This window comes from Buteo buteo, chromosome 25 (assembly GCF_964188355.1).
Source record: "Buteo buteo chromosome 25, bButBut1.hap1.1, whole genome shotgun sequence".
Classification (NCBI taxonomy): Eukaryota; Metazoa; Chordata; class Aves; order Accipitriformes; family Accipitridae; genus Buteo; species Buteo buteo.
The window spans coordinates 5,079,286-5,093,178 of record NC_134195.1 but is presented as its reverse complement, the minus strand read 5'-3'; the positions used below and the strand labels follow the sequence as shown (position 1 = coordinate 5,093,178).

At 43.2% G+C, this 13,893-nt stretch overlaps 1 protein-coding gene across 6 annotated transcripts in view; it reads right to left on the bottom strand.

Moving 5' to 3' along the window:
* The window catches only part of FHL2 (four and a half LIM domains 2), a 50,964-nt gene that overhangs the window by 19,301 nt on the left and 17,770 nt on the right, over window positions 1–13,893 (bottom strand). The window contains exon 1 of one of the 6 annotated variants that reach the window (XM_075057639.1): window positions 8,400–8,424. The exons of 3 other annotated variants lie outside the window; for them this stretch is intronic. The gene's annotated coding sequence lies outside the window, so the exon portion shown is untranslated. Of the gene's footprint in view, window positions 1–7,882; window positions 8,078–8,399; window positions 8,425–13,893 lie in introns of those variants that run through there. 2 more of the 6 variants (XM_075057635.1, XM_075057638.1) reach the window with 2 other exon arrangements.

The window sequence follows — 13,893 nt, the reverse complement described above, 5'->3', positions numbered from 1 at the left end:
TACACCTCTTTGTGGTACAACAAGGTATTTGGATTTTATCGCAGTAGTCATTTTATACTTATGCTTTTTCAGACTGCTCTCAACATTATCATGAAGGAGAAATTGATTTTTCTGCCATACAGTCTCCCTCCTACTACATTAGACATAACAAGTACATCTCCAAAAGGAAAAGAACTTTCCATTGCAAGCCCAGAAAAGAAGTTACAGCTTATGCCAAATGTTAGCACTACCCACGTTGTGTCTTCCAGGAAGTAAGAATTGGCATGAAAATTACCAAAAAGTTAGTAGGCTGACTTAAAAACTATGCTTCTTTCCTCTTCTTCCCCTGTTTGCTCAAATAGTCTCATTTTACTAGCAGTAATTGTTCAAGTTATCATATTGGCTCATAAAAACTAGGGCTCATAATGTTATTAAGAAATCATCCAGTGTTCCCCCATCCCATGACACTATTGACTACTGGAAAGGGGGACTAGGTGCCCCAGACCTTGCCCGCTTTTCCAACTATGTCTGCAAGCCTAAAAAGAGATGTTCTGTGCATCTCTTGTTTCAGCCCCTCTTAGGGGTGTTGAACACTGAGAGGTACAGACGCACAGGTACAAGAGCGAGAAAGAAGTCCAGGGAAAGTGTCTGAAAAATGTAGGAGCTGTGTAGTTTATTCAGTGAATCTCTGATCTCTTGTAACAGAATCTGGAGACACAGAATTAAGCCCCTGTAGATGCTGAAGAGGGACTTGCTGTTGACCTCAGTTGGGTCAATAGGGCTGGGGCTCTCCCTGTGTCCCTGGAGCAAGATGTTCTGTTAGCAACCTGTGTAGGAAATAAAAGGTCTTTGGAGACACCCATCTGCCTCCAAGACATACACACGTTTCTCCCACCTGACTTTTTTTCCCAGAAGAACCATGCACATGGAGAATTTTCTATCTGTTTATTTTCCTCCCCGCAAGAAAGGAAGATTTGTGCCTGGCAACTGCAGTGACACAAGCCATGCAGATCTAGAGCATTTGGAAACAATTTATGTTAATGTTCCAAAGGTTAAATGCAAAGATTTATGATATTCTTTGCAACTATGAACTAGTAGTTCAAACTATGTTGGTCTTTCTGGCAAGAGGTGATTATTTTCCTGTAACTTAGCAGCTATTGCCACATTCATTATCTATCATCTCATTGCAGCAACTGCAAGCCACTCTTCTAAGAGCTAATCATTTTTCCAAACCAGGCCATAATGCCATGCAAAGAGAGAGGGGAAGAAAGCTAATTTTATTTCTTTTTAATTTACTTTAGGAAAAGAAGAAATGACCATTTCCCAGTAGCACTGACAAGACGGGGGCAGGGGGAAGTTACGTACAGTCAGAATCCACCTGAACTTCAGCGTGTGGAAGTTAGCTGGCGTAGATGCACACCATGCACACCCAGAGCAGTCCTGTGCGTTTAGATTTACTCAACCACATTAAGGGATGGTAGCCCTCTTTCTTTGGCTGGCCAGGTGTAGCTTATGCTCTGCTTCATGGGCTGAGTGCCCTCAGACACCGTTATGACAGAGCGGAGGGAGAGCAAAGGGAATGTTGAGTGCTTGGAGGTCTTGCTGGCCATAGGGCAGATGTTGCCTCTTCGAGTTGCTTGGATCCCTGACCCTCCAACAGCCGGTTCCTGGCCATGGGGAGCCAAGCCAGCTGATGCAGAACAGCCAAGTCTCCCTCCATGGGCCACGGAGGGACATTTACTTCCTTACGCTAACGATGGCCAATGCAAAAGCTAACCAGGTGCTGAGAGACAAGCGATGCACAGCTCATCCTGCAGGAAGGCCAGCCAGCCACTCTTCCCTTCCATAGGTTCTCCGACCCTGCCGGTGGCTACTGGGGTACCGCTGCGTGAAGGTGCGTTTCTTGAGTAAAGAGAGGAAAAGGAGAATACTTTTGCAAGTATGAGACACTGAAGCTTATTGCTATGACTGTTCATACCAACGTCTTTGTGTAGGTCCTTAAAAAGGGGAGGCATGATTACTATAGGGAACAAGTCGTTGGGTAACCCTGTATCCCATGATGTGGGGTTTACGCTAAGCTTGTAAATGAGACAAGGATGCTGAGACAGATGTGACTACTCTTTCTCTTTTAAAGTTTTAAGTTGAGAAGAAAGCGGAAGCCTTTTCCTCTTCTGCTGCTATGGAAGAGCAATCCTGTAGTAAGCTCATCAAAAGAATTTGGCACCCTGTCTTCAAGAAATCAAGGCCCTTATGGTATGTCATTGCTCTCCCAGAACGGCCCTGTCAACAAGCCCGGGCTGCTTTACCAATCTCCACATCAGGGTTAGCATATTAGAAGTACCTAATCACAGAGGTGTTCATTGCTGCTTCTGAAGGTTTTAAACTCAGAGTAGATATTCATAGATCTCCTAGAAGCTCCCTGGCAAAAGTCAGGAAAACTTGGTTTGATATCTGAACATAATAGTAATAATAAAAAACAATAAAAATCAAAGCGAAATAAAGAAACATCTCACTAAATATCCCACTCAGGCCTTTCTATATACATGCTAAATATTAAAAGCTATTTTAAAAAGTTTGGGTTTTAATGGACTTTTGAAAGTTACCTTAAAAGATTCTTCAGAATCACAGGTTTTTCCAGCAACTCAGCTTCTTTGCGCATGGCTGACTTATTTTGCCTATGGTATAACATTCCGATGTCTCTTTTTAAGTACTTTAGAGCAATTTTCTGAGCAGACAGACTGCATTAACATGTGCAGATAACCAAAGCATACCTGGTTCCTGTCTGGATTGCACAGTCAGCCTATCATGAATTGGAAAGTGGATAGTCTGATATTTAAGATTGTTTTCCTTAACATAACATTAATAATAAAGAAAAAACTCAAAAGAAAGAACCAGAAAATGTTTCTCATGCGGTAAGGTTCCTCGTGTGCCTGGCTAAAGTAATCCCAGTTACAGCAGTGGAGAAGGAACACTCTAGTTGTGGTTTCTGTGTGGTTTGTTGTGTTTGGCAGACAATAAAGCTCTGCTCCAGTTTAGAGCCACTCCAGTAGTGGTAGAGCAAGCACCAGTGGTAGTAACTACAGAGGCCACAGAAGACCTGAGCACTGACACTTTGAAAGTGTACCCCGCACAATTTACACTATGATTATCTGAGATTGGTATTGAAATGACTGGAGGATGTTTGGTCTTACCAACATTCCTGCATACATTTCAATTACAAAAGGAGCCTGTTGAAATAACACGGTCCTAAATGTACCATAGCAAGGAAGAGCACAGTTCAAGCGGAAAGGCTTGCTCTTGTTTTCTATTTTAAAGCCTTTTGAAACGGCTGTCTTCCTTCTTTCTGTTGCAGAATAAGCAAAGGCTTACTCAAAGAGAAAGATCAAATACTTGATATTACTTAAGCATAGAAATTTGTATTTCTAATAAGAGCATTTAAGCAGATAACAGAAAATGATAGAGGAGAAAAATAGTATAAGGTTAACCAAACCGATTGTTATCTCTGGCCCTACCCTACAGAAACAATGTATAAGCTAAATGACTGCAGAGACTGAACTCCAATGGAGGTTTGTTTTTCCAGAAAAGCATTGCTTTTTCTTATTGACAGGAACCCTGCTAATCCCAGAGAAATTAGACCTAAAGCTAAAAATACCCAGAAAATGCCACGTGCTACCATGCAGTGACATTTCTGAATTCTCCTATATTTTTGAAGTCCTGCATAATACGATCCAGGGCACAAAATCAGAACCATGTCCCAAATATTCTACGTTTCCTTCTTTCTAGAAAGAACAAAAGCAAAACTGGGAGGACCCTAGGGAGGAAGAACACTTTGTTATTTGTCCTGGCCGCTAGCAGAACATCTCTGGGTCTCTCTGTCTGGTTCTGTTTACAGAGGCAAGACCACAAAGCCCCTTTCTGTCTAAGATAATTGGCATGCATGGTGATTTGGAGGATCAGTTAATATACGTCTTTCAGCTACCGTATAAAAATCTGTAGCAGTGATTGCCCCAGGGCTGTAAGGCATCCATACTTCTTGCTCAGCTGCTGTGCCGTTGGCTTTCCAAAACGTGGCAAAGGCGGCTACATAAACCTTAGAGGTACCCGTTCAGCTGGGCACATCTTATCAAAATAGATCGATGACACCTGGGTGAAACCAGTTTGGTCCAATTCGTTTGCTGGGGGTTGGGGCTGGAGACTGGACACAGAGAGCAAAGAGATCGGCGATAAATGTCGAGTCAAAGTACCCGTGGTGCATGAGAGATACAGGAGCAAGCGCTGGAAGACACAGAGAGCCTGGGGACACGGACACAGGCAATCCTTTTGTGGGCGAGATCCTTTCTAACTGAAGAAGGAAGGTGTTGGGTCCACCCTGGAGAGATGCACGGCGTAGTATGGAGGGGGGGAATTCATCAGGGGTGGGATCCTGGTCTCCGAAGATACTTTCGGTCTAAATCTCAAGAGTGCTTCAGAGCAATGACAAAATAGAGCTAGGTAAATGCTTACAGGTATCTTATGGTTTTATGCAACTCGCTACTTTTATTATGCAAGATGAAGCAAAGAGCGGTGGGTTTTGAGCCCTTGCGCCTGTGTTTGCCAAGGGTCTAGAACTACGTCCCACCACCAAAAGTGCAACCTTAGGTCCTTCTCTGCTGTGGTTGATATATTTGCAACTTTAAAATTGAAAATTGGTTGTGAAAGGGAGACATGAATATTCTTATGCCAGTGTTACGCCCACCTACATTCTCTTACAGCACATTACTGTATGTACAGTAGCCATTTAGCATCCTAATTAATATTATCCTATATAATATAGAAGGGTATGTGAAAAGGAACAAAATTAGGACTGTAACTTTTTCACCTGGCATGAGTATTCTGATGTTCACCCTTAAAAGAAGCCTCTAGTGGTTTTTAATCAAACTGTCTCTCTCTCTCTAGCTAATTAGTATTGTTGAAATGTTAATGCTTCAGCGGCTGTCAATGTACCCGAGATTTATTTCCATGAAACCTGTCAGTACCCTGCCATTTCACACCCTCACTTGGGGTGAATCTGCATCACAAATAACTGTGCATATGTAAATGAAACATTAAAATTACACAATTAGAATTAATCAGCCTAAAAATGCAAATTATGAGATCCCCAATCTCTGAAGCAGTACTCAAGTGAGGGAAGGTGACTGCCTGCAACACTACACCATCCAGAGTTTCTCTGAAGATGCTCAGGACCGATTTATCTGTCAGAGAAACATGAATGAGCCTCAGACCTGAATGTAACGAGTCTGCGAGGTCCTTGGAAGAGCGGCAGCATGCTGGCCAGCGGCAACAGGCTTTACTTCAGTTTTTAGCCTGATTTTCACGCAGAAGAAACTGTTCCTTCTGGTTGATGGTGTTAACATTTGTCCAATCGTCCCTTAATTCTGAATGTCTTGACCTCTGTGAGGCAAGGCAAGGAGGTGAGGACAACAGCAGGTAAGACATTGCTTGGCTCTGGGGCTCAGGGCTCAACGCCCTGGAGAACTGAGCCAGGAGTCACTCGTGTGAATATAGGTCTTTACAGCCCTCCTCATCCCTTTCTTTTGGGATGAAAGCTTGAATTTGCAGCGCAATGCAACAGAAACTGTCGCCAGCCCTTACAATTACAGGAGCTGTACTTTGTCATCAACTTTTTGGGGGGTTTTTGGCTCCTGATGTTTAAAGCAGGATGGGATCCCGGAGGACTGTGTTGTGTGTGGTCAAAGGAGTCGTCTGATTTTTTCCTAATGCAAAGTGTGCCAGCTGGGAGCGCTCATGTCTGTATGGACAGGAGAGATGTGATTTCAGGGAAAGGGCTTCCCTAGAATCCCTTAAGAAACCGTAAAGTCATAGGTAGGAAAGAGGGCCTTATCTGTACCCGAGTACTTTAGTTGAGAATCACCATTACATGCTCTTCGTGGCAGGAACTTTACATATACAAACAATATCTGACACGGTATAGCTGCTGCTATGTGATAACAGTGATCTCACAAAAAGTAGTAATATTTTGCTATAAATCCCAACCACCTGGAAGTGACTACTTGGTGCTTGCATGTGTAGCACTGCTGATTCCATGGGAGCACATTTGGCAGAATGGTAAGAACCAAAAATAAGTATATTCTACCCCAGCACTTCTCCCACCTTGGGATCTTCTAAACTTTCTCAAAAGACCTCAAGAACTGGTCCATCCCCCAGCCTCAGGCCTGCTAGTCAGGTGGAGATGTCAGGTGGGAGCCCCAGGTAACTCTCACAAACACGATTTCTGGGCAATAGCGGGTTTGTGTCCTTTCAGCTGCCCCGCTCACCTCAACTACATCTTGCCTCAGAAGCCAAAGATCACTATCTGTGTTATGGCTAGGGCAAAAGGTAGTATTAGTGGTGCTCTGGTCAGATTTTTGGATACAGTAGTGCCACTATGGCAGTGTTAGGAACTTAGTTTTCAATAAATATAGTACCTCATATCCTTTTTTTTTTTTTTAATTTTCTCAAAATGTGGTCAAAAATATACACAGGCTCTTTCGACAGAACAGCCTTTAGAGTGCATCCTTTTCCAGTTATATGTACAGGGGCAGAAAACAGAGATTTTTATAAAATTAAAATTTTTATAAAATTTAAAAAAAGAGACTATTTTTCTGCCTTCCCAATCCAAACACCTGAAGTAGTCATTTTCAAAGTTTACCATCTGCCTGATAAAAGGCACAGAAGATTTTATCCAGAAAGCAGGGAGTTCATAAATTTATGAACTGATGACAATAAGGTTCATAGCAGAAACCGAATGGCAACCTTAGTTATAGCATTCCTTCACATTCAGATGCATGTGAGTATCTAATAACATACAGCCTTCTGTTGGTCCCTTCTAGGGCAATTCCTATTTAAGACAGAGTACGAATATGTATAGCCAACAATAAACGTTATAGCTACTGACTGTGGCAATCTCATTGTCAATCAGCAATCTTAGTTAATATGGGTCTAGATAGCAGTCAAGGGGGTAACAATAACAGACCGACTGAGTGCTGCTGGTATATAGATTTTATAAGGTTTGCTTTCTTGTGACTATGTGTGTGTCTCTGTACACAGCAAAGCTGAAATATGCAGGTGTCTGGGGAACTAAACAAAAGCCGTATCCCTTTAGGGAAGTAGAAAGTTTAGAACAGCCATTAATGCAGACAATGAAAGTTAGTATTTCCTTTATTATGTACACAGAGAAATCCATGTTAGACAGCGTACATGAAGGACCTGGGTTATTGTGGCTGCACACACATGCTGGCAGAAAGAAGCATGAAAAGAAGGAATTCAGAGCTATTAATTGGGATTTGCGTTCTAATTTATTTTCTCCACGTAAAAAGAAGAAACGTGATGCTGATGGCTCCCCATTTTTTCCCCGCACGCAATCTGTCCACAGTGTTTTCCCACGAAGAGGAAAAGCTACCTTTGTTTCATGTGCATCTGCTCTTGCTACAGTGCAGAAATGCTCCTTTGTTGAGCTCGGCAGCAGGAGTGTGCAGGGAGGTGTAAGGAATCTAAGACCCCAGCTTCTACTTTCTATCACCTCCCCGGTGGATTACCCACGCAGCACAATACAGTCATTAAAAATAGTTACACGTGAAATGACCCAGCCCCTCATCAGCTCGCTGATGTGTCGCTTTACGGACAGACACGCAGCAGTCATTGCTCCGACAAGAAATTTGTCTTTTTCTCCTCTTCGCACCCCTCGCTGTGCGCTCAGGAGAAAGGGGGACCGGCAATCTCTCTCCTCGCATCCTTACCCGACAACCCACCGGGGCATTAAAGAACCCTCTCCTCCGCTCCGCACCCTTTGTTTAAAGCGACGCTTTCAAAGATATACTCCGTGGGTAGTGGGGAAGGAGGGGGAAAAAAAGGGATATTTACTTACAGAGCCGTGGCGGGCAGTTAATGTCACCTCCCGGACCAGGGACAGGGCTCACATCCATTAACGAGCGTGCAAAGAGCACACCGGCCTGCCGGCAGAGAGCCGTACGGCTCGCCGGGGCTTTCTACTGCCTGCGAAGAGCGGCTCTTCCCATTTCAGCTCTGCAGTCAGCGTTGTGTGGAAAGAGGCTGCTGCCTTCCCCAGCCTAGTGAAACCCCTCTCTATCATTTTACCATATAAGGAGACAAAAGCATCGGAGACACTCATTCTTTTAGGCGCTCTGCAGCTGGCATTCGACACTTTTTCTGTTCCGAGGGTGTCGATACTTCCCCCTCCTAAACATCTTGTCTTTCTTGGCCCCCTTCCTAAAATAAGGCTCCCCCTCCCCTCCTCCAGCCTTTGTTTCTCTAAACCCCTGACGCTTATTAATAACGTAGCTTTGCTAAGTCCGAGGGATCGTGCTTTACAGAAGGAAAGGTTTTGCAGCGACTCCAGCCCAAACGTTTGTAAGGCTGCTCACCTGGCTGAGAGAATAAAGCGTTTGGTTAAATTTGGTATGAGGCTTTACTCGCTTTGGCTTTTTTTGGCTGCTGAGACTTAGTGCCTTGCCCAGAGCAGAGTGAAACAAGCTGTCTCTCTTCTCCTTCGTGGAGAGGTGCACATTTTTCTGAGGAGCAAGTGTGCAGGCGTTTCTTTACAAGTGTTCAGAGCCCATTCTTGTTGCTCTCCACCCTTCTTTCTTTCCAAGTTGCCCCGTAGTGAGAAGGAAAAAGAAGAAAAGCAGGGGAAATAATTAATGAAACAAACAAACAAAAACCCCTCGTGTAAGAGAAAGCCAAAGGAACAGATTGTCTCAGCACATGCTCAGACCCAGTGGAAAGCCCTGCCAGTGGGCACGTGTTAAGAAGAGGGGGAACCATAAAACCTCCTATAACCAGGAACTAATTTTTCTGCTAAAAAAAATCCAATTTCATCTATCAACGATCCTAGCAGAAACACATTCTTTTAATCAAAACCGCGAGGGTCCTGGGAAACCTCCCAGAGGGAAGAATTTGGATCAGAAGCGCGTGGGAGACATCTGCTCTCTGCCATTTGAGGGGTAGGGTGGGGAGGCAATTCAGGGCAATACTTCAGTAACGACCGGTGCTTGGCAAAGGGAGGTGCTTTAATTTGAATGCTTTCAACCTTAAGAGACAGCAGTAGGATAAAAATGTAAACCCCATTAGCCCGAGACAGCGTTGCTGTTGTTTTGCATCCAGATGACGCAAGGTAGTCCAATGTCCTTTTGCATCGGACACCAGGCGGTGATGCCGGCGTGCATATGGGTTGGCTGAGGGTTTTTCTTGCAAAACAAACTTATGCCAAAACCCTCACCCGTACTTACTGTCCTCTTGTGCACCCAAATGGTAGTCAGATTTGGAATGGGGGTGAAATGTCAGTCTCAGCTCTATTCAAAACCTACAAAAGCACAGACAGAATAAAATGGTGGGAAAGGGCCATTCCTAGTTCTTGTATAAGGAGCAAAACCTCCTTTACAGAGGTGAGTTATTTTGGTGACCAGCAATGCCCATGGGTCGATCTGTCTGTCACTCCAGCCTGCGCAGTTGTGTTTTCAAAACACAGGCATCGTGCCCTGGAGGACTGACCATGGATGGATGGGATTAAGGAGTTTGATTCCATGGCAATTAAAGCTTATTTAAATCAAAGCTGCTGCACTCCCCAGCCACGTGTCCCTGCCTTCTCCCTTGCATTTGCACTGGCACTGGAAGATGAGTTAAACCTGACAGTGAGCAATTTTTGGAGAGCCCTTGAGCTGCCATGGAGCTGCATCTATGTCTTGGGAGAGCTGCTGGTTGGGCTTCCAGCCCCATCACCAGCTTGCTGGATGCCCTTGGACAAGACATTGCATCTTTCTGTTCTTTAGTTTCACTGTCTGTAGATACAGAGCTGAGAACAGGCAAACTCTTCTGCGGGTTGTTAGCAAATTTACAAAGGACTAGTTAGTGCATAATAATAATAATAATCAAAAATAATAAAAAATGATGATTCTTTCTTTTAGATTAAATTATTGCACAGTGACAACAATAATAATTAATTTCCATCTTAGTTACTGTTCTTACCTCAGCTCTGATTTAGAAGTGCATGTAAAGAAGAAAAATGGGCCCTGAAGGTGATTAGATATGGGCCATTTGAGTCAGTTTATTTCCAAACCTTTCTAAAACAAATTAAATATTCCAAATGTGTTATTCGATTTTTTCAATTTCCATTATATTTTCATTTCCTTATCTGTCCATTGACAGCCACTGCAGCAACTCTGCCAGACATTTTTTGATGTGACCTGCTGGAATACAATACAACTGGTTTCCACAATTACAAGTTAAAATATATACTGTCTCCAGCTGAATTCGTTTAGTTTAACTGTTGCAGGTCATGGGTTGAGTTTAGGAAGATAAGATCATTTTTGTCTGATTTAATCTAACATCTCTGACTCCTTGAAGGCAGAAGAGCCTCTGCCAATTTTAAACCCAATGATTTGTGTGCTCACTCTGGGACTTGGTGCTCAGCAGCCCCATCAAGACTGCATGGAGCTGTGAAAGGGATGGAGGAGCTCCTTCCCTCATCCCATGCACTCCATCAAACACTACTGGGCATGGCAGGGGCAACATCCGACCTCTTACCCTCCTTCAGTGGGTCTACCCCTGCTCACTTCAACTTCTTGTCTGACAAGTACATATTCATCAGTAATTGGCCAAACCCCCCACACTCTCTTTCCCACCAGCATGAAATCCACCGAGGATTTGATGAAATTTGATGAAATTTGATTTGATTTTTTAAGAAAACCGATTTTTCTTAATGATAATTAAGGAAAGGGAGATGGGGAGGAAAGAGCAGGGGCTTTTTTCACTGGCAGATTTAATGTTTCAGTGACCCACATTTGGGTTTTTTTGTTGTTGTTGTTGCTGTTGTTTTATTTTTTTAAACTTCATTTGTTCTCTGATTAGCCCAGCACAGATCAGCCATCTTCAAGGCTTCAGAGGAGACAATGAGATGAAAAAGAGAGGGCAATGTTTCTAATAGTGTGCCTACATTTAAGGTTGAAAGCACAAGTACCATTCGGTGCCATCCTGTGATTTAGAAACATACCCTACGGCTTATATATTTCTCATCTATGTAGCATTTATGTAGCACATATTGCTTGTTCTTCAGTGGCCTGTGTGCTTTAACAGGTTTAATTCTAATGTGGGGAAGGCCATACCTCACATGTGGGAAACAAGATGGAAAAAGTATTATTTTCATAGCAGGACTTCTCAGTGATTTTACTAATCCTTCAGAAATCTCACTTTAGCTACGGGGTTGATGCCGGAATAACTACCATTTCAGCACTTATCTCCTTTTCTGGCTGAAAAGAACGAACAAAGAAAAGTATTGGAAAGAGACAGCTGGAAGTAGAATATTTCCTTTTCCCCCAGTTTGAGTCACAGAGAAATTTAATGTTTCTAAGAGAGCAGGGGAGCCGGAAAGCTACACTTTAAGGTTTGAAAATGGCTAAGCTACTGACTGATTCCTTCTACCAGTATTTTATCCTGGAAACTGTTAAGTTACTTTATCAGAATTCAGCAAATCCGTTTCTGATGCTGGAACCTATATAATACAAGCTTCCATTAAATATGAGAGGGTGCATTTAGAAGAACTGCTATTTTTGGCACTACTGCTTAGCAAGTAGTATAGACTCATGCAGACATTGCATTTTAGTTCATTAAACCTAAAATAACAGCCAGGCAATATTAATTTTTTCTGAAATTTCATTCTCATAAGATGTTCTCAGATATGTAGTTTTTCCCCAAACCTATGAGGAATATGCGAAGGGTAAACAGATATTTTTGGTGTCTATTTTCCCTCCCCATTCCACCTCCCAGCCACAAGGCTTTATGCAACATTCTGGTCTTCCTTTCTTCCCTTAGGTGACTAGATCCTCGAGTAGAAACACTCAGCAAGTAAGAAGTATCAGAGTTTCATAGACTCTGATGAAGAAATGATGGATACTTTTGGAAAATCCATTAAAACCCCTGCAGCCAAGGCAGATAAGGAACTTTACATGAAATGAAAGTCTGTCTGCTTTGGGTTGATGCAAGTCTTCTTTTATTTTTGGGAGGGTGTTTAGCCTAAATCAATGTGAAAAGCTTAGTGTTTTAGAAACTCCAATCTCAACTGGAAAAAATATTTTTCCATGTTTCCTTTCTTAATGTGTTTGAATAGTTTTCACATACAGTCTTAAACAATTTCCTCTAGTGCATTTAGAGAAAGGTGCCATGGCTTAGTAGCACTGAAGAACTTTTGGGTTTGTATAGGAAAAGTCATCTTCAGAAGGATAATAAATATATTGCTATGTGATAAGATAGATGATACTGACTCAAATTCAAGGCTGTTTCTGTGATTACATGATCTGGGATGGAGCTGAAAGCAGTTTAGACCTTTATGGTCAGTTTGAACAAAAGATTTTGTTCAGCGTTTCAAGTTAGTCAGGACCTCCTTTTCTATCCAGTTAGCCCCGGTTTCATTCAGAGAAATCTATCTCCTGAAAAAGATGTCTCAAAGGGAATGTGGCGGCCAACATTTGATCTGCCACGGTCTATGTAATTGCACCTATGCCCCTTTCTCCATGGACAGTTGAGATGCAGAGATGGTTTGCAGTGGATGACCAGGGCAGAAAGACAGCTACGTCCCTGCTGCTGCTGCTTTCCTCTCTCTCAGCTACGGAGACAAACAGCTCTTGATGCTAATGAAAGGTGGGGCATGAATCGAGGGGATCGAAGGGGGGAAGAGTAGTGGTGCTTGAGGAAGGAAGGGACAGAACATGCCAGACAAAGCTTCAAGGAGCAAGCCAGGAACTGGTCTCTGCTAAGGAAAATCCTTCTTGGTGATGGTTGAATTTTCAACAGCTTGGAAATCTGAGGGACCACATGACAGGACTGGCAGGTCCTTCGTTGGGCAAGCAGCATTGTCAGAAGAGACATCCCAGGTCCTTGTGGATTAAAAGAAGCCATAAAAGCCATCACAGGATAAAGGAAGATGGTCAAACATTTCTCCAAGCAGCAGGTGTCTGTGCCATGTGGGCCAGCCACCCTGGAGAGCCCTCACCAGGCTGCTGACCAAGTGGAGAAGAAATCATGAAGAGTTGTAATGAAGTGAGTGGAAAGCAACCATTCTTCTTGTTGAATATAGTCTTCTCCTTCCCTACTTTCCCAACCATTCTTTCTCTTTCTTTCCTCTCACTAGAGAACAGATGGTGCCTCTACTTTTAAGGAAACCAAAGTGAAACCTTTTTGTCTGTGCCATCCTCACCCCTCTTTGGACTCTAAGCATTCCCGAACCCCCTCAGCTCCATAGTTTGTTCATCTGTAAACAGGGATAGGGAGCCTGGTGTCATGTCTTTGGAAGTGCTTTGGGATCCAGAGACAACCTCTGACAAGAGGTGAGTGGTTTTTAGAAACAGTGACTCTAAATGAAGATAGTGCAGAGACCTATGCGGAGGAGCTCTTGCTTCTTTCCTTTCCTCTGGATTCAGCTTGGTTGCCGCATGGGACCCTGAGTATGACGGATGGGAAGAGGCTTTTGGGTTTCCTACCCCTGCGGGTGGAACCTGGGATGTCAAATTACTACAGAGTTTGTAGTAATTGCTGGTCTTCTGAATTGGCAAATACTACCCCTTAATTTAGGATTTATTCATTTTAGTATAATCATGATGTATAGTTCCCTGTTTTAGACACATGAAACAAGCACACTGTGATTGTTCCAAAAAAACTAATCGCTCTGTGTTTTTGATAGCCCAAGAGACACGCAATTCTGTACAAAATAGCTCACATACCTAGTATTCCCTGCAGTGTTCCCAGCACGCTCCAGTGTTTTTAGGCAAAGTCCCCTTTCCAGAATCCTCCCCCTCCCCTCCTCCACTGCTCATGGCTTCTTCTCCAAAACCTTACTTGTGTGTGAATAATTCCCTTCTGCTCCTCTTA